This window comes from Oreochromis niloticus, linkage group LG9 (assembly GCF_001858045.2).
Source record: "Oreochromis niloticus isolate F11D_XX linkage group LG9, O_niloticus_UMD_NMBU, whole genome shotgun sequence".
Taxonomy (NCBI): Eukaryota; Metazoa; Chordata; class Actinopteri; order Cichliformes; family Cichlidae; genus Oreochromis; species Oreochromis niloticus.
The window spans coordinates 1,279,709-1,299,903 of record NC_031974.2 but is presented as its reverse complement, the minus strand read 5'-3'; the positions used below and the strand labels follow the sequence as shown (position 1 = coordinate 1,299,903).

The 20,195-nt window shown below is 39.9% G+C and overlaps 1 long non-coding RNA gene across 1 annotated transcript; it reads left to right on the top strand.

Annotated features, from left to right (window-relative positions):
- Positions 1–8,782: 8,782 nt before the first annotated feature.
- LOC112847860 (uncharacterized) lies at positions 8,783–11,186 on the top strand. The gene is made up of 2 exons (XR_003221691.1): positions 8,783–9,601; positions 10,067–11,186. It is a non-coding gene; the product is annotated as an uncharacterized LOC112847860 (long non-coding RNA).
- Positions 11,187–20,195: the final 9,009 nt, after the last annotated feature.

The window sequence follows — 20,195 nt, the reverse complement described above, 5'->3', positions numbered from 1 at the left end:
ATATAAATCAGAGTAAAATTGTTGTAAAATTGTTCATTTCTGCGTGGTCGGTTTGCTTTAGGCCCTGTTCATCAGCTATTTCAAAGATGAACTGTTTGGATGATTTTTGACGTATTTGATATGCTAAGACTGCCAATTTTCTCTCCCTCCTCATAGAAAGTACATCTAGACACTAGGATGAGTTGCTCCGCTTGCTGTGTTGAAATAAGATCAAATTTCATTTTGAAGGCCTGATGTTCTTTAAGGATGCTTTCCGACGGTGAGTGACTGTAGTTTATATCTAGCAGCAAAATATCATATAATAGCTGTTTCAAGTGCACAGTGTCAGCTTTTTTTTCTTGCTGCTGAAAATCAGATAATTTGGCCCCGAAGATAGGCTTTCAGTGACTCCCATATAACTGAAAAATATATCCCAGGGGTCTGGTTTCGTTCAAGAAAGCCCCTAATCTCAGATTTTGTAAAATTCACGAATGCTTCGTTAGAGAGTAAAAGAGGATTAAACTTCCATGGGTGGTATATACGATTGGCACCAGGGATGTGCATTCTCATCACTAGGGGAGCATGGTCTGAAATAACAATAGATTGATAATCGCAAGTTTCAACCAGTGGAAGAGCACGTTTATCAATAAAAAAGTAATCTGAGAGAATGTTTTGTGGACAGGAGAGTAGTAGGAGAATGCCCTTAATGAAGGGTTATGAAAACACCAAATGTCAACAACGCTGTGAAATTGGAGAAAGCTTTTAATAATTTCTGCGGATTTTGATTTAGGAGTATCCTTATTAGAGCTTCGGTCTAGGCTAGAGAGCACACAGTTTGTCTCCAGCAAAGATGAGATTGTGTGTTGTAATATTGGAATTTAAGACAGTAAATTGACAAAGAAGTTTTCATCATCCCAGTTGGGGGTATAAATGCTGGCTAAAATTAGTCTGAGTCCATAAAGTTGTCCAGCCACAATAATATAAAGGCCCATAGGATCAGATAAAATGCTCAATACCCAGTTCAAGTATTGACATTTTTAATGAATGGATAGAAAAAGTGTTTTCTTCGGTGAACCAAAAATTACTATTCATCTGTGGTGATTTTAATATTGACTTGCTAAACCCAACAAGGTTAAAAGCCATTGATGACTTTTCTGACACGATGTACAGCTTATCACTATATCCAACAATAACAAAGCCAAGCAGAATAACATCACATAGCGCCACTATTATTGACAACATTTTTACTAATGTCATGGATTTCCAAATTAATAGTGGTCTGCTTGTCTGTGACATAACTGACCACTTACCAGTTTTTACTTTGTATGACTGTGATTTAAAAAAAATAATAGATACCAAGATTACGATAGCAAAGCGAACAATAAATGAAGAAGCAATTCATGCCTTCAATTTCGATTTAGCGCAACAAGATTGGAGTTCGGTGTATGAATAGTCAGAGGTGGACAAGGCTTATGAAAATTTCCTAGATATTTACACTATGTTGTACAATAAACATTGTCCTGTAAAAGAATACAGGACAAAGAAAAAAAAAGATAAAAAGTCCTTGGCTCACAAAAGGAATTATCAATGCATGCAAAAAGAAAAACAATCTGTATAAACAGTTCATCAAAGTAAAAACAAAAGAAGTGGAACAAAGATATAAAGCATATAGAAATAAATTGACTGATATTATAAGAACGAGTAAACAACTTTATTATAGAAGAAGATTATATGAAAATAAAAACAATATAAAAGGAACTTGGGATGTGTTAAATAACTTAATTAAACAAGGATCTTCTGGAACATCATATCCTGAATATTTCATTGATGCAAATGGTGTAAATTACAACATGAGTAACATTGTTGATGGGTTCAACAAATTTTTTATAAATGTTGGCCCTGAACTAGCAGCGGACATCCCGTGTCAAAAAAATGAAAACATCAGTAATATAAAATCAAATCCCTTTTCACTGTTCATCCCAGCTACAAATGAGCAAGAAGTAATAAATATCACATTAAAATGTAAAAGTAAGTCTTCAATGGATTATCATGACATAAATATGTCTGTAGTTAAACAGGTTATTCTGAACATTGCTAGTCCCTTAACATATATCTGTAATTTATCATTTCAGTCCGGTTGTTTTCCGAAAAAAATGAAAATTGCAAAAGTAATACCACTATACAAAAGTAATGACAAACACAGTTTTACCAATTATAGGCCTATTTCACTACTGCCTCAATTCTCAAAAATTTTAGAAAAACTTTTTAATTCAAGATTAGAAAAATTCCTTGAAAAACATAAAATAATAAATGTTGGTCAGTATGGTTTCAGAACGCAAAGAACCACTTCAATGGCGATAATTGAGGCAGTAGAAGAAATTACCAATGCACTGGATAAAAATAAATATGCAGTTGGTATTTTTGTTGATCTCAAAAAGGCCTTCGACACAATCAATCACTCAATTTTATTGGACAAATTGGAAAGATATGGTGTTCGAGGGAAAGCTGGAAACTGGTTAAAAAGTTACCTAACGGGTCGGGAACAATATGTTAGCATAGGGCATTACCACTCAGAGAAACTTGGTATTACATGTGGTGTTCCCCAAGGGTCAGTGTTGGGACCAAAACTTTTCAATGTTTACATAAATGATATTTTTGATGTTTCTCAAGTACTTAAACTCATACTGTTCGCAGATGATACTAACATATTTTTCAGTAGCGATGATTATACTGATCTTGTAATGACCGTAAACAGGGAGTTAAAATTAATAAAAAAATGGATGGATATAAATAAATTATCATTAAATATAAATAAAACTAAAGCAATGTTTTTTGGTAATTTAAAATATAATATAGAATTACCAATTACTATAGAAGGTGTACCCATTGATAATGTGAGTGAAAACAAATTTTTGGGAGTCATAATTGATAACAAAATTTCATGGAAACCCCACGTCAGACACATAAAAACCAAAATTTCCAGAAGCCTCGCAGTTTTGAACAAAGTGAAACCATACCTTGATAAAGATGCACTTCGTACTCTGTACTGTACCCTGGTTCTTCCATATTTTACATATTGTGTGGAAGTGTGGGGAAACACATATAAAAACACAACTAATCCATTAGTCACAGTACAGAAACGAGCACTGCGTATTATTCACAAGGCTGGTTATCTAGATCATACTCACAAACTCTTTCTTCAGGCAAAGTTACTTAAATTCCAGGATCTGGTTAATTACAATACATCCATAATCTTATACAAAGCCTTTAATAAACTTCTACCTGCAAATTTACAATCTATATTTGAAATTCGAGAAAGGGCTTATAATGTGAGAGGCTTTGGACAATTCAAATTACCCAGAACTCGAACAACCCGTAAAGGTTTTTGTGTGTCTGTATGTGGTGTGAAAATCTGGAACAGTCTGAGTTTACAACTGAAACAATGCAAAAATATTCATAGATTTAAATTTCTCTACAAACAGTTGGTCTGGTCACAGTATAATCAATGATGGTTTTAGTGTGCTCTGAAATGTCTGTTCTCTTACCATTGCTGGTATGGATTCAAAAAAAAAAAAAAAAAAAAAAAAAGTTTGTGTGTATGTATGTGTATATATATGTACATGTGTGTGTAGATATATAGGTATGTATGTGTGTTTGTTACTTGTAATTATTATTGCCTGTTACCTGTGGTAACGCAATTTATAATTAATATATTCTGTATTCAGTTATGAAGGTTCTATTTGTTTTGCTTGGGCGTAGCTGCGGGAAGTTTATTGTTTTTGTTGATAAGTGAATATAGGGGTGGGATTTAATAAGTTTTCTTCATCCCACTCCTTTTCAGGTACATTTTGTTGTTTGTTTTTGTTTTTTGTGCACTTTATGTTCAACTTTATTGTTGTGCCTAAAATGAACAAATTAAAAAAAAAAAAAAAAAAAAAAAAAAAAAGGGGACGCTTTTACCAATAAGGATGGCCACCCCTCTCGTCTTAGAGTTAAAGTTTGAATGGAATGTTTGGCCAACCCAACCAGTCTTCAATCTATGTTTGTCTGCTATGCAAAGGGGAGTCTCCTGTAGAAAAGATATGTCAGCCTTGAGATTTTTGAGGTGTGTAGCACCTTTTTGCGCTTAACAAGTTGGCTGCATAACCAGTACACTTTTCCTGTTTGTTAACAGCAGCCATAGAGTTATCTAATCAAAGAGCAACATTATGCATGTATATGCACCCCCAGACTCCAAAAGGAGGGGGGAAAAAAGAAGAAAGAAAGAAAATTATAAATTAAAAAGTAAGAATTCTGGCAGTGTCCCAAACCTTGTCACCATGTAGAACCGGGTGACCCTGAAACCCTATCTGAACAAGACCACACATTGGAATGCTGGCATTGGGGAAACACTAAGACCAAGGGAAAACAAAAAAACAAGAAACAAAACTGGTAACTGCCTGGCGATCACTGAAAATACCATAGCACCTTAATAAACACCTTAAGTAGTGCAAACGTCATTTATCCAGTCTTAACATGTGGTATTAACGAAGTAATTACACTATCCACCAAACCTTGTGTCTTGCGAAGCCTCATCTTCGGGGACTGGCTAGAAACAAAGTCAGTCAGTCAGGCGGGGAACTTCACTCGGTAAGATGACGTTTTTCAAGTATACCATTGCCTTTTCTGGATCCAGAAACTCCTTACTCTCGCCCCTGAAAGATATACGCAGCCTCGCTGGAAACATTATTCCGTAGTGGACATCGTGACGTCCCCGAAGCAGGTTCCTCATGTCGTTAAAAGCGGAGCAAGCTTTGGCAACACTCGCCTTGTAATCAGGGAAGATGGCCACAGGGTTCCCCTTGTATTGCAACGGACCCCACTCCCGGGCCTGCCGTAGCACATTGACGCAGTCGTGGTAGTAATGGAGTTTGGCGATGATGATAACTTGAGGTTTCCCATTAGATCTTCTGGGTGTAAGGCCTCTATGTGAGTAGTCCAACAGGATTTCTTTATCCAGTTGCAGAACTTCTTTCGATAGAGTAGAAACTGAGCTTAGCAAGCTGGAACCGGCGCTCTCCGCAACACCCACAATACGAATTTTGCACCTCCACATTCTTGCCTCCATATCTTCGTTCTTTTCTTTTAAGCTAGCCATCTCAGTCTGTAATCCTGCAACCGTCTCTTGGAGGCTGACAACAGTGTCCGACCATGATGATAAATCCTCTTCCAGGTTGCTAATAGCGGACTTGACGTTGTTAATTTCTGAGCGGACTGCTGCTGTGTTTTTAGCAATCTCCGTCTTAACTTCTCTTAGTTTGTTCTTGAGGGAGTCGAAATCCTCTGCAAGCGCACTTTTCAATTCTGACCTGATAATCGTGGAGATGTCGTCTTTCAGAGAGGAGAGGATGCCCGATTTCAGACCTTCATACTCCATCGCGGTGCCTGACTGCGAGCTGGCGAAGAGCTCCCACTTGCTTTATCGGCGTGTGCCGAGGATGCGTCTGGCCGCTGGCCCGAGGGGCCAGTATACTTATATTTCCGGAGTTTAGATGCCAGGTGTTATGGGGAGTGATAGTTCATTGAAATAAGCCTTTAAAAGGTGTTTGGAATTGTTAAAATATAAGCTGGCCAGGCAGGAGCCCAGTCCAACACGTCTTACTCCATTGTCAGCTCACTAGCGCCCCCTATCACTGTCTTTGTGAAGATACTCTCAGTATTTAGACCTTTTTCTGTTCTTCCATCTTACCGGTTATCAACAAATTTCCATCTCTAAGTACTTTAGCTAATGTTACTTTTCCAAACTTTTTTTTTTTTTTCAGCTCTCTTGACAAAACTATCGGGATAAGTTGCACCCCTTCATCCTCTGGCCTAAATTTCAATATTATTTTAAACTCTTCTCTGACAATCCTTTTCTGAATTACACTCCAGTCATCCAAGCTATTCCCTTCCAAACTTTGTTTGCTGCCCTGAGTTCGTGCCATACTTCCATCCTCTCTTCCTCTTCTCCCTCTTCTTGCCCCTCTCCCACTATGAACCAGCATCCAATCTCCTAAATCCATGTCATCATCGTCTTCTACCTGTGTTGCCATTTCAGTCCCATCGCACACCATTTGATGCCAACTGCCAAAGTCTGTGATCCAAATCTGTAGTCTAAAGTCAAAAACCAAACAATTCACTCAAACTGTATGGAGCGTCTACCATCAAATTTCCTGCCTGTCAGTCTGATCCCAACCGTCCCAAACTTCTTTCCAATCAACAGTGAAGATCCTATTGAGATTTTTCAAAGTAAACTGAAATGATAGTATTCTCAAACATCAAATTTCAGAATATGTATCAAACAAATTACCTCAAATTAAAAGATAAAGTAACTATAAATGGTGCTTACACTCACCATATGGATCCAGGCACAGAGAAAGGCACCAGAAAGCTATACTATGCAAATTATATTTTAGTTCTAGTTCTAGTCTAATATTCTAGTTGTAATTAAGTTCTGGTTGGATGTAAAATTATGATGTCTGTTGAAAATACAGACAAACGGGTCTGTAACCACCAACAACATTTGGATTCAGGAAAACTCATGGAGCGTGAAGAGGCTGTTAAGTGTTGATCAGGTCCAGGCCCATGTTTTATGATGAAAGAAGCTTGGAAAGAAAAGGGACAGAGACTGAAGAAGTCACTTGAAAAAGTGACTAAACATTTCTCCCGCTGAGAATGCTACATCCAGAATCAACTTTTTTGGACTTATTGGATTTTTCACTTCACATCCAAGAAGCTTCTTCAGTTCTAAGAGTATTTGGTGGAGAGTGGAGTCGTTGATTTATGGGGCCTTACGAGCGTGGTTGACCAACTATTGATCATCTGTTTAATTACATGAGTCAAGGTGTGAAAACAGGTGCAGCATGTTTTCCGCCAAGGTTTCAGGTAAAAACCATTGTGACACATTGCCTCAGCCTATCATCTGACACATGGCACATGGCACATGGCACATCCATGTTTCTGTCTTTAGAACTTCTTGTATTTTCGAAAGTGGTAATTGGTATTTACAGTCGTTGGGAACCATCCATAGAAGGCATCCTTCCACTGTTATGCTGATGACTGCCAGATTTTTCTTAAGCCGAAACATACTTTCTCTATTAAACCACTTGTGGCGTACCTAGAAGATATTAAAACTTAGATGTCCCTAAACTTAAACTCCCTAAAATGCAATTAAAACAAAACAGAGGTGTTTGGTCCTAGTGGGCGTTGTGATTCTTAATTGTGATTTTAAATTGGACACAATTTGGGCCTACCGTCAAGTCCAGTCATTTAAGATGCTTGGCAAAGATGGGGCTTTTTTTGTCCAGGCTGTATTTTGAAACAGTAATCCATACTTTTATTTCATCTCATTTGGATTACAGTAATACTGTATTTTGGACAAGCTACTCCTGGAGGTACCCAGGTCCAAGAAGAAGTTCATAGGGGACACGGCCTTCTATATCGCTGCTCCTAACCTCTAGAATAACCTGCCACAGAACATTAGAGAGGTCCCTTCCTTGTCCGTCTTTAAAACTCATTTTAAAAGATGTCTTTACTCTTTCCTTTAAACAGTTTGACCATAATTTTCTTTCTTTAATTTGATCTAATGTGGTGACGTTATTGTTTTAATCAAATTCTAATTATTATATATTTTTAACCTAAATCAGTGTACCTTTAAAACAACTTCCAGTTGAAAACAAAGTGCTATATGTCTGAGATTGCTTGCTTGATATAACAGTGTGCAAATCTGATTGCGGAAAAGCTGGTTCTGTTTTGTAAGGAGCTTTTCTTGATGTAGTCATTTTTTTAACAGTCTCCACTGCCCAAGTTGTAGGTATATAAGTGAAAAGCGAGACTACATCAAAGGGAACTGTAGTTTCATCTGGATCAAGTGTAAGTTTGTTTCAGTGGGACTCCTTCTTTGTGTATCTATGGAAGTCCATATATACAGGGTGTAGCATCCCCTGGGTAAAGGTGGTGGTATGCAGGGTGCTCAGTGGCTTTTTCCCTTTCAAGTTCTTGTAGGCAGCTGATGACTTTCTTTTGCTGTTGCTTCTGGGGTTTCACCTTGAAGCTTCAAAGGTATTGTTGTCACTGAAGAGTGTAGCAATGTTCGTTTTCTCTGCTTTTTTTTGTCATACATATCTATACTTTTTGTGTCCCAGCTGAGTAACAGGAGGAGAAGAGTCTGGTGGAGCAGCAGAGGAACAATTTCAGCCATTTGGACTCAGCTCAGCCACTACAGAGGAAACAATGACTTCAACACAAAGGGTGAGAAAAATATCTCTGTTACACTGTTATTGAAACTGTGTGCACAGCTGGTTGTTACCAGCAGCTTTATCTTTTCCATCCTGGGCTCCTCCATACATACAGAATCTACATTCACAAACAAAAACCACAGAAGTTACAAGAAAATACGGAGATCATATTTTATCAGCACACAATGGAAAAAAACACTGTCATCTGTTGAACTCAAACTTTTCCAAACAGGAAATATTTTTTCCCAACAAACAATTTCTTCAATAATGTTTTCTTTCCATTTTCTTTATCATCAGTTGAACTCAGTTTTTTTTATGAAGTAACAGAATTTTTTTCCTGTGATCAATATTTCTTCATTGTAGCACATCATTGTGATGTGATAATATCACCAGAAGGTGGTGGTAACACACCTACAATGTGTTTGTTGACATCTTTGATTCCACTAATGGAGGGAGTTTCAGTTTGTTCCACAACTGCGTTTCACTCACTGCCTCTGTTTGTATCTCTGTCACTGCAGGACCAACATGGAGCGAGAAGTCAGCGCTCTCAGGAGGCCGACAAACCTCACAGAAGAAAGGGAGAGAAAAAATACAGCTGTGATGAGTGTGGGAAGGATTTTACCTGTCCTGGAAAATTAAAAAGACACCAACTCATCCACAGTGGAGTTAAACCGTACTGTTGTGAGTTCTGCGGAAAGCCTTTTACCCAGGCTGCAGACTTAAAATCACATCAACTCATCCACATTGGAGTTAAAGCGTACAAATGTGACTTGTGTGGAAAGTCTTTTACCCATCCTGGAAGCCTAAAAAGACATCAACTCATCCACAGTGGAGTTAAAGCATACAGATGTGACTTGTGTGGAAAGTCTTTTACCCATCTTGAAAGCTTAAAAATACACCAAGTCACCCACAGTGGAGTTAAAGCATACAACTGTGACTTGTGTGGAAAGTCTTTTAGCCAGGCTGGAAGCTTAAAAAAACACCAACTCATTCACAGTGGAGTTAAGGCATTCAGCTGTAAGTTATGTGGGAAATCATTTACCCAGTCCCAAAACTTAAAAAAACATCAAGTTACCCACTCTGGAATTAAGGCGTACAGCTGTGACATTTGTGGAAAAACTTTCAGCCATGTAGGGTACAGAAATATTCACCTACGGATTCACACTGGACATGATGTTTACTGCTGTGATCAGTGTGGCAAACTGTTTACAACAGATGCACAGTTACAAAGCCACATGTTTACCCACACTGAGGAGAGACCTTATAAATGTGACCTGTGTGATAAGGCTTTTAAAGAGCCAAGTTCCCTGAAAAAACACCAACAGATCCACACCAGAAAAAAACTCTACAAGTGCAGTTACTGTGAGGTATGTATTTTTCTTTTTAGACTTGCAGTTATTTTGAAGTATTATGTGAATGTAGTTTAATATCAAAGCTAAACGACACATAAAAACTTAATGTACAGAATATTCAGTCAAACCTCACACAAACCTTCTGAAACTTTCCTGATGATGGAAAAAAATATGTTTTTAAAGATTCTTCCTTTTCTATCTATCTAACAATCACACTCCAGTGGATGCATCGGAGAGCAGCTTGGGGTTACTTTCTTGTGGCATGCAGAGTAGAGCATCCAGGGGTTTAAAAATCAGTCTTTCCATTGAGTAGATTACATACAAATGAAGAGACATTTTCACCCAGTAAGCTGAGTGTTATAATGTAAACAGTAAAATGTAATTGGACGTTAGCAGAGCTGCTCTTTAGTTCAGGCGACGTTCAGGATAAAAATGTTGAAGGAATTCCCTGACTTACACTGTCTTTGTGTCTTTATTTAGAAGCAGAGCGGCACAGATGGATCCAGTTCTCAACCCTGTCGTCACTGTGGTGGTGGGAAAGACTTTCGCTGTGAACTTTGTGGAAAAACATTCAGCCATCCCCGAAGTCTAGAACTACATCAACGTAGACACACTGGAGACAAAATGAGCTACTGCAAAGAATGTGGAAGAGGCTTCCCCACGCCAAGTATATTAAAAATACATGAACTTATTCACAGCGGGGTTAAAAAGCACAACTGTGATCAGTGTGGGTCATCCTTCACCACTGCAGGTCACCTTAAAAGTCATAAACAAGTCCACACAGGAGAGAAACCATACAAGTGCAGACATTGTGACAGAAGCTTCTCGCATTCAACCAGTCGTAACGATCATGAGAGTACACATATGGAAGAGAACTTCAGCTGTGACCAGTGTAACAAGAGCTTCAAGAATCTCAGTTCATACTCCAAACACAAACGATACCACGCTGTAAATAAACTGTTTCACTGTTACCAGTGTGCAAAAACATTCACTTCATTATCTGCTCTGTGCAATCATCAGCGTGATCATGCAGACCTGAAGTCTCTGGATCACAATGAATCTGAAGAGACAGAAAATTCCTGTTTGCAGGGTCCGACTTAAAAACCTTGAGATCAGGCTTCTCAGCGTTCAGCTGATTTCACACTTGGATCTGATGAGGTACCTCTTATTTCCGGACCTGCAGTGAGTAATCCTGAATGTTACACTCAAGAAGCTGAAATTATAAATATGTACGTCAAGTTTTTATTTTTCTTTGATTACCTTTGATGCTCTGTTTCAACATGAATGTTTTTTATTTATTCATTTCATGCGTTACCTCAGTCGAATTCTAATCCATGTTCATGTTTAATCCTCTTATCTGTTTCGTAATATGTGCTCTTAAATTGCTTTTCTCCCAAAAGTCCAAATAATTTTACACCAGTTGCTCGTGAAGCTTCTAATATGAACTAAATCGGTCAACAGGCTTTGAAACAACAACTGATGTGACTTTATACGCAAAATAAAAATTAAAAAAAACTCAAGCTAAATTCGTGTTGGGCTGTACTTCCATGTAAAACCAGTTTGTGCCAACAGTTGGAGAAATGACTCACTACAACCATTATCCGGTCTTTAAGTCTGGCGTCAATAGCCGTTTCCGGGTCCAAACTCCGTTTTAGTTCCCAAAGTCAAATGACCACATGCATGAATGATCAGTGTTGCTGCTCCACCAGGTGTAACAAATAAGTTTAAAGTCAAGACATCCATGAAAATGAAAGTTATGAAATTTAACAGAGTCAGAAGTTAGCAGCTCGCTAGTTTCCACCTAAACCATAATATTCTGACTGAGGGATTTCTGAAGCTGTAGTATGAACGATAACTTTTTTCCATACTCTTTTTACCTGACTATAATCACCATGGGTAACATAAGCCATGTGATGTGCTCAGTTTATGTTCAGTTTCAGTTTTAAATCTGCTGAGAGGAGCATTTTTTTCACAGTTTCTCTTATTGATTGTACCCTTTAAGGAATATGTTTAATATATGAAGCCTGGAGAGCCTAATGATACAAAATGAAGAGAGAGGGGAAGACGTGGCAAAGGGCCGTGTCTCCCACTTGAAGCCGGGCTGATTCTGAGCTCTGGCTGTCAGCCATACGGCATGTGGGCACCCACTCAATACAGTGAGCTACACTGGTCCCCATGACCTGTCAAATCTTTGATGTCGGAGTTCCCGTTGATACTACCCTCGAACCTGCATTAGCGTTTCTACCGACCAGAATGCAAAAATTTTATAAGCATATTTAATATTGAATAAAACAGTTTAAAAAATCACTGAAAAGATTTTATGAAACTAAATACACCTGTCAGTTTACTGATTTGTTCTGATTCTAATTTAATTGTCAAATTAAAGCCAAATGTTAGAGATGTTAGAGAGACCTTGATTGATTGATACTTTATTCATCCCGAGGGAAATTGGGTTAAGGCTGCCAGCCGTGCCAGTGCCGTCTTACCCTTCCGACCATACATACATTACACAAACATCACATGGGGAAGACGGGTCAGAGGGGTATAACATGGAAAAGCACAACATGAGGAAAGATAAGGAGAAAAAAATAACTCCCCCCAGACTGAGCTCCAACAGGGAGATCAGCACATGAAAAAACTCTTAATACACCAAAGAAACACGTGACAAGCAACAGGGGTGGGTAAATGGTGAGAGACAGCCAATGTAGACAGTACATCTGGGCCTGCAGCCTATGCGCTGGTCTCCATGATCCACCGTCAGCATCGGAAGGGAATAAGCGTCGAAGGCGTTTGGAGGGGGAGGGGGGATGAGTGTATGTCTGCATGTGTATGTATATATGTCTGTGTGTGTGAGTGTGTGTGTATGTCCAGAGTTCAGCTGAGACAGTGTCCTTCGCCCTGCCAGGCTAAGTAAACAGTCTTCCAGCCAACCCAGGTGGCCTTGCATGGAAAGGGAAGAACAGTCTCAACACAGTCGTTATCAGGGTGTTTTGTTCAGCTCCAGCCTTGAGACCGCAGCTGGCGCCGAAGGGATCTCCGCATGAAGTAATGGTGGTTTTAACTTTACTGCGAACAACTCATATGAATTTCAAAGCTGTTCTAACAGTCCAACACTGATCTCTCAATCTCCCGTTGGAGAGCCGTGAGCTTCTCCATGATGTTATCAGACTTACGATCTGTGATGTTGTCATTCTTGTGCTCAACAGCAGATTCTGAGAACTTACGACCGCAGTGTGCTTCCCGAGATGTAATCCAGTTTGCACTCAGAGGTCTTATTCTGAGTATTCACGGCAGCTGTGCGGTTCTCCAAGATCTTATCCGTGCTGCACTCAATGAGCCCATTTTGAGAAACTCGCGCCTCGTCCCATCGTTTCAATCCCAGCGGGCAGCCTTGTGGGGGTTTGAACAGCCGGTTCCGCTTCCTTAATTCTTCGATAAGCCAGGGCCAAGCCAGCTCCGATCAGCAAGAACCCTGTTATCATGGTTCCAAATAGGTAGATGTCTTCAGCAGTCAGGCTCACCCGAGCCCAGACTTCTCGTTGAGAAAAGGGTGTCAATTGCATTCAGGGAGCAGTTGATCAAATCCATAATTCCTCTTTTAGGTTTTAGAGAACAGACTGTGAGAGAGTGTTCCAGGGAAAAGTAATACAAAAAAACACGAGACTAGACAAGGACACAAGAGGCTAAGCAGGGAAGCTAAGGGAGAGGAGAGGAGGAGGGAAAAAAAGTGCGACCGCTTTCACCGAGAGCAAGAGAAGAAGATGTATGAGTAGTTAGTCATGGGTCTTGTGACTTTTTTTTAGATGTTAAACGCTAAATTGTTAAACATTATGGAAAACACAAATTTGCTACAGTAGAGATACTCCTGTTTTAATTGGTTTACAATATACACACATTTCATCGTGTTTAACTACGGACCCAACCTGTCCATGGGAGATCCTGAGAGGGAACAAAGGACACGACCCTAAGCAACAGCCTTGAGGGAAACAAGCTGCCATCAGGAACAGGCTACGGTCACCCATGCCCAGTATCCTGCTTGCTAATGTTCAGTCCATCAAGAACAATCTTGATGACCTCAGAGCCAGAGTTAAGTTCGCCAAGGTTTACCGCATGGACAGAGCAAGTTGGGGAAGAAAAGAGGTGGTGGAGTGTGTCTGATGGTGGAAAAACAGATGGTGTGACAGCGCAAGCATTTCTCCACTCACACGCTCTCGCTCGACCAATCTGGAACTTTTGATCATTAAATGTCGCCCTTTCTATATTCCTTGGGAATTCACTGCGATCATTGCCTGCACTGTTTATATTGCACCTTAGGTGGACTCGGACACTGCCCTATATGAGCTACATACGGCTCTCATACAACACAAGCACTTCACCAGGACACCGCACTCATTGTTATGGGACATTTTACCAGAGTATCTCCAAAAGTTGATTCTGTTCATCTGGACGTAGCGTTTTCAGTGGGAGAAATGTTTCATCACTCATCCAATTGACTTCTTCAGTCACTTCTTATTATGATGAAGAAACTGACCTCCCAGCCCAGTTGTTCATTCACTGGTACTAGTTTCAGTAAATGTACTGTTTATAAGATTGGGGAAACCTGCAGTCAGCTGAGACTGAAGAAGTCACTTGGATGACTGACAAAACGTTTCTCCCACAAAACGCTACGTCCAGATGAACAGAATCAACTTTTGGAGATTTACTTACCTGGATGATTGAGCATGCATCAAAACGTTTTAACAGAGTAAATCTTAATCTCACATTTCATAACTTTGATCAGCACATGACCTGCACCACCAGTGGCACTAGGATATTAGACCACTGCTACACTCTGTTCAAGTACTGCTACAAAGCACAGCCTCTGTCGGCATTTGAAAAATCAGACCATGCTTCCATCTTCCTTATGCCTGTTTGGTGTTTCCTGCTTTAGCTTTTGTTTGCAATCAGGAGGGAGGTCGCACGTTGTAGGGGCCATTCAGTGACCACGCTGCAGGACGCACTAGATGACGCAAACTGGGACATGTTTCAACACAGCTCTGATGACATTAAATGGTAAATGGCCTGTATTTGTATAGCGCTTTACTAGTCCCTAAGGACCCCAAAGCGCTTTACACAACCAGTCATCCACCTATTCACACACACATTCACACACTGGTGATGGCAAGCTATTATAAACAACCAGCTTCTTCAATGATAAATGCTGACGCTTCACTAGCTGTTGAGCTGAACACATTTAATGTGCGCGTCAACGCTGCAGCAAAGAAAACATCAAACAGCTGCGCGTGCATAGAGGGCACCAGTAAAGACAACACTTTCATCATTACGGCGCATCCCATGAGGAAAGCTTTCAGGAGAGTGAACAAGAGGAAGGCAGCAGGACCAGATGCAATTCCTGGTCGGGTCCTGAGAGCCTGTGCTGACCAGCTAGCACCAGTGTTTACAGAGATCTTCAACATCTCCCTGGCCCAAGCACAGGTTCCTACATGCTTCAACAAGTCCATTATTGTTTCTGCTCCTAAGAAACAATAGCCCGCTTGCCAGAATGATTACAGCCCAGTAGCACTTCAAAAGTGTCATGGACGTCTCCCATCCCAATATTGGACTCTTCTCACTGTTGAGATCTGGGGAGTGCTTCTGCCCCCTTAAGGCCAAAACAGAGAGACTGAGGAAGAGCTTCTTCCCGCTTCTTCCAGGCCTTGAACCAGGTGTATGACTGGACTCTCATACACCACATCACCGCTCGCACTTTGTTTATTTGCACACTTTTTATAATTTCTTTCTTAAACCATCATTTGCATATTCTTTTTTTTAATGTAAATTTAGTTAAGTAAGTTCTTTACTGCTGTTTAATGTTTGGACAGCAATAAGCATTTCACCACATGTTGTACTTTATATGGTTGTGTGTGTGACAAATAAAATTTTTATTTTGATTTAAGGTTTTGGCTAGTATATCTGGCTCCAACTTAGTCTCTTTTTCTTCCTACTCATCAGATAGGACCTTTTCTTTTAGGACTGACAGGTTCACATCTAACATTGCCCCCCTAATCCCCTAATCTCCTTTTACATGCTTCCTTTGGCTGCCATTATTCAATCTTTTAGTGGCATTTCTTATCATTTTTATGCCGATGACATTCAGCTGCATATCTCCTTTAAGCCTCATCAGCTGGATAGGCTGCCCACCCTAGTCCAGTGCTTATCTCAGGTTTCTGACTGGCTTTCTAGCAAAAACTGTGTTTTAAACACAAACAATCATATGGGAGATTATATCATTGTTGATCGTAGTTCCTCCTGAACTACATTGTAAAATCAGTCAGTTTCGTGCTTCTTATTTGATATTCTTACTTGATATTCAAAATCTTGGAGTACTATTTGATTCTTCTCTGGGCCTTGACTCACATGTAAAATCTTTGTCTTGTTCCTGTTTCTTTCATTTAGGGAACATTTCTAAACTGCAACATATGGTCTTCTTTGCTGAACTGGAAAAAATTGTTCATGCATTTGTGTCATTGCATTTAGATTATTTTAATGCCCTGTTTATTGACTTGGACAAATCCTCTCTTTCTCAGCTCCAAGCTATACAAAATGCAGCAGCCAGATTACTAACTCATTCTAGCAATTGAGCTCACATTATTCCTATTTTATATTCTTTCCTTTCGTTCCCAATTGATTTTAATTTTTTTTTTTTTAAATTCTTGTTTTAGCATACAAAGCACTAAATGGCCAAGCACCAGATTATTTATCCAAGTTTCTTAAAAAATACACCGCTGCTTGTTGTGTCCACTCACAGACTCAGAGTTTCTTGGTTGTTCCCCATACATGACTGAAGACGAAAGGGGACAGAGCCTTCAGTCTGTGGCACCACGGCTGTTAAACAGTCTACCACCGCAACTACTTTTGGTTGACACTGTGAAATCCTTTAAAAAGCAGTTTAAAAACTTGCCTTCCATTGATCAATGTGTTAAAATGTATTTATTTCATTTTTATATTGTGTATGGCCCTGCGACACACTGTCGACCTGTCCAGGGTGTACCCCAGCTCTCGTCCTATTCCAGCTGGGATAGGCTCCAGCACCCTCCGTGACCCTGAAAAGGATAAGCGGAAGCAAATGGATGGATGGATATTGTGTATATTGTCTATTTTGTCACTTAACGTTCTGTTTATTTTAATTTTTGTGTACAGCGCTTTGTGACCGCCTGTGTATGAAAAGCGCTTAATAAATAAACTTACTTAATGTAAGGAGCAGGATTTGGAATTCAATTCCCAATTTAACAGGGAGCCAATCAATAGAAGCCAATATAGGAGAAATGATAAATTTTATGGATTATGCAGTAAGTTTAGTGTAATTCACATTTGTGTGACTCATTTAAATCTTCTTCTTCTGAAAGTGAAACTCTTACAAATGCATATGTCATAACTTTGAATCACAAACTGACACTGAGCCTCTTCAGTAAATCCAGTAGCTTTTTAACATCAGAAGAAGTCATTGAGCTGCTGCAAATGTTGGTAAATGTTCCCTTTTCTTTAAAATGTAAAACTTTGTGATGTAGGGATATTTTTCACAGGCTTGTTAATGTGAGCTCCATAAAACAACAGGGCACACTTTGCTCCCCTTCCCCCACTCTTATGTTTTGGTGTTGCGCTGTCACGTCACGTGACTTAGACACTTTGGGGGTTGTTAAGTTGTTTACATATTAATTATATTTTTACCAGTTGTTTTTTTGTTGAGAATTTTAATTGTAATTTTTGTATTATAGTTTATCAACAGTTATTACAGTTTTTAATTTTTTTACTGGTTTGCGTGCACTTAAGATTTTTCACAAAAAAAAAAAAAAGAGATCACCACCACGGCAGACCCGATGGCATTTTCATGCTTCGCAGCATCATTTCTTCTTACAATAATCACACAGTTGCTGTAACAGTACATTCAACGACTGCAGCTCTCCCACTGCCAGCCATACACAACACCACCACCAAACCTGCACGCCCTGCCACATACGCCCATCGCCCGCTTCAGGCTGGGGAGCCATCCGACCGAACCTACTCCTGCCATTATCCAATGACACATCTGGTTACCTGTATCTTTTGCTCGTTTCTCCTCCTCTTCTTTTCTATTTTTTCTAAACTGAGCACCTGATGGCTTTGAACTTTTCTTGTCCATCTTCCATTGGTTTTAATTTTACACTCCAGTATGAACACAAATCCCCCAACTCGAGGATCACCACAACATAACCTAATAGACCTACATCTTAGTTCACAGATTCACTTTGTCTAAGGTGTATTTCTGGGATTTCACACAACCCAGGATTCAAATCATGAATACATAATGGGCTTGGATTTACAACATTATGAATGAAATGTGCTCTATTTAGAAGCAGCAGGTCTCCCTCCCCTTTCGACAGGTTGTGTGTGAGACTTTAAATCATCAACCTGTAAATTAAAAATTTTAAATTGTTATTGATCCCTTTACCCCTCGTCCTAAAGTGTATATTTATTTTCTTACTCTTCTTATATTTATTGTTTGTTTACTTGCACTGCTGTAACTGCAGCCTGGTCGTCTCGTCTCTCTATATACTGGACTGTATGTTGCGGAGATAACAATAAAGTTTACTTTGACTTCAGCAGCAAACAGGCGCACCGAGGGCTCTCGCGCTCACTTTTCACGTATAGAATTTCGAAAAAACATCGGGCCAAATTATAAGTCTGTATCATAATGTCTGGTGTTTTCGTGTTTGTTGTTTTGTTTTTATTTTGTTTTATTTTGCAAGTTGGTCATTAGATGCTGCTCCAGCCAGCCAGATGATGCCCCGGACCAGCAATGGGGAAGCGTCCACTGTGGCAGGCGCCCGCGCCTCCAGCGGAAGCCCCGGAGCTGGCCTAGTGGCCACCCATGTAGCAAGCAGCGGCGGCGCAGCAGGCGTGGAAGGCAGCTTACAGGCAGCTGGGCAGACAACGTGCCAGCCTCTGTTGGAGGAGACCGAAGCGGACAGCCTCGGGCGTGGCAGGACCCCCACGCACCTCGACCTCCGTCTCCTGCTTGGCAGGTCCCGCTGGTGTGCCAGCCTCCGGCTCACCCCAAGCCACGCACTATCCACCATTACAGTAATCACACGGTTGCTGTAACAGTACATTCAATGGCTGCAGCTCTCCTGCTGCCAACCATACACATGAACACCAAAAACAACAACAGCACAAGCAGCGCACAGGTTTTAAACCGACGAGGCATGATTGTAGATGCCGTGAAGGTGAGTTCATCTCACCTGCAGCGGCATCGCAGACCACAACCCGCCACAATATTAAAGCATTTTTTTTTTAAATGATTTCTCCTAATTATGTCCTGGGTTTTAACTGTTTAATAATAAAAATGGAAACATCACAAAAAACACTTAAGGTCATGAAAATTAATAGCGATTTAGCAATTCAATGATGCATCCACCTTATTTATTGTTGTGATTGTTTATATGCTTTATATATTCTGAGGTAAGTTGATCTATAGTGTTACATCATATTCTATAAGGATGTTATGTGTTTGTATACTTTCTGCCCAGTTTGACCCATTTAGCAGAAGTCAGCCTGTTTAAGGCTCTGATATCTATTCTGTATGACTTAAAGCAGTTATGACATGGTCTGATTTTCTCACTCAATAAAGGAATATTCAATATATCAGTCTGATCTTCATTCTATCAGAAACAGTTATCACAGCTCGTACATTTGCTTTTTACACATATATGTAAGCATTGAGCCAAATTTAGTAATGCCAACATACCGAAGGAACAACATTTGTCTCTTATATAGAATACATCTATATATACACTGTCAAAGATACTTGTCTTTGAGTGAGGATTTAAGGCGATAGAACATATAAATAACTGCAACTTGAATCTTTACTGAAGCTCAGTATTTGACACAGAGTTCACTCACATGAATTTCACTCACATGTGCTGTACCAGTGTACCTGCACATGTGATGTGACAATAAAAGTGATTTGATTTGAGAGTTCAAACTCACTGCTGTAATAACTTATAATGGTTAATATAATAACTATAATATTTGCCATATCATATTTACACTGACTTTAGTGTCATGAACAACATTAACTAAGTGTTATTTACTAACTAATGTTAAAATGACTGTTCAGTACAGATATGAAGCCCAACAATCATGTTTTACAGTCCTGTGGTCTCAGCCTCAGATACTTATTAAATCACACAAAGCTCGTGTAGAAACAAACAAACAAATGAACAAAATATGTTCTCCTTCATTTCTGTCAACCACATGTTTCCAGCTATCATGGTTGCAAGGCAACCTGGGCAGCGCGACGGAGGCTAGATCGTCCCATTTCACAAGGCTCGCACTTCCGGCCTTAGCGGTCTTTGAGTACGCGGCCCTTGAGGACCGTTGAGGCTGCGAACTTTAAGGCTGCAGACCCTGAATTGGGATACAGCCCACGTATGTGTTCAGTGAAGCTGTGTCACGTGACCGCACTGCAACAAATCACGGCAGAGCAGGAAGAAGGGGGCGGAGCAAAGTGTGTGTGCAGGAGAGGAGTCGAGCAGAGAGAGCTGCATTTGCATGAAACGGGAGTAAAGCAGTGAACTTAGAGGAGAGAAAC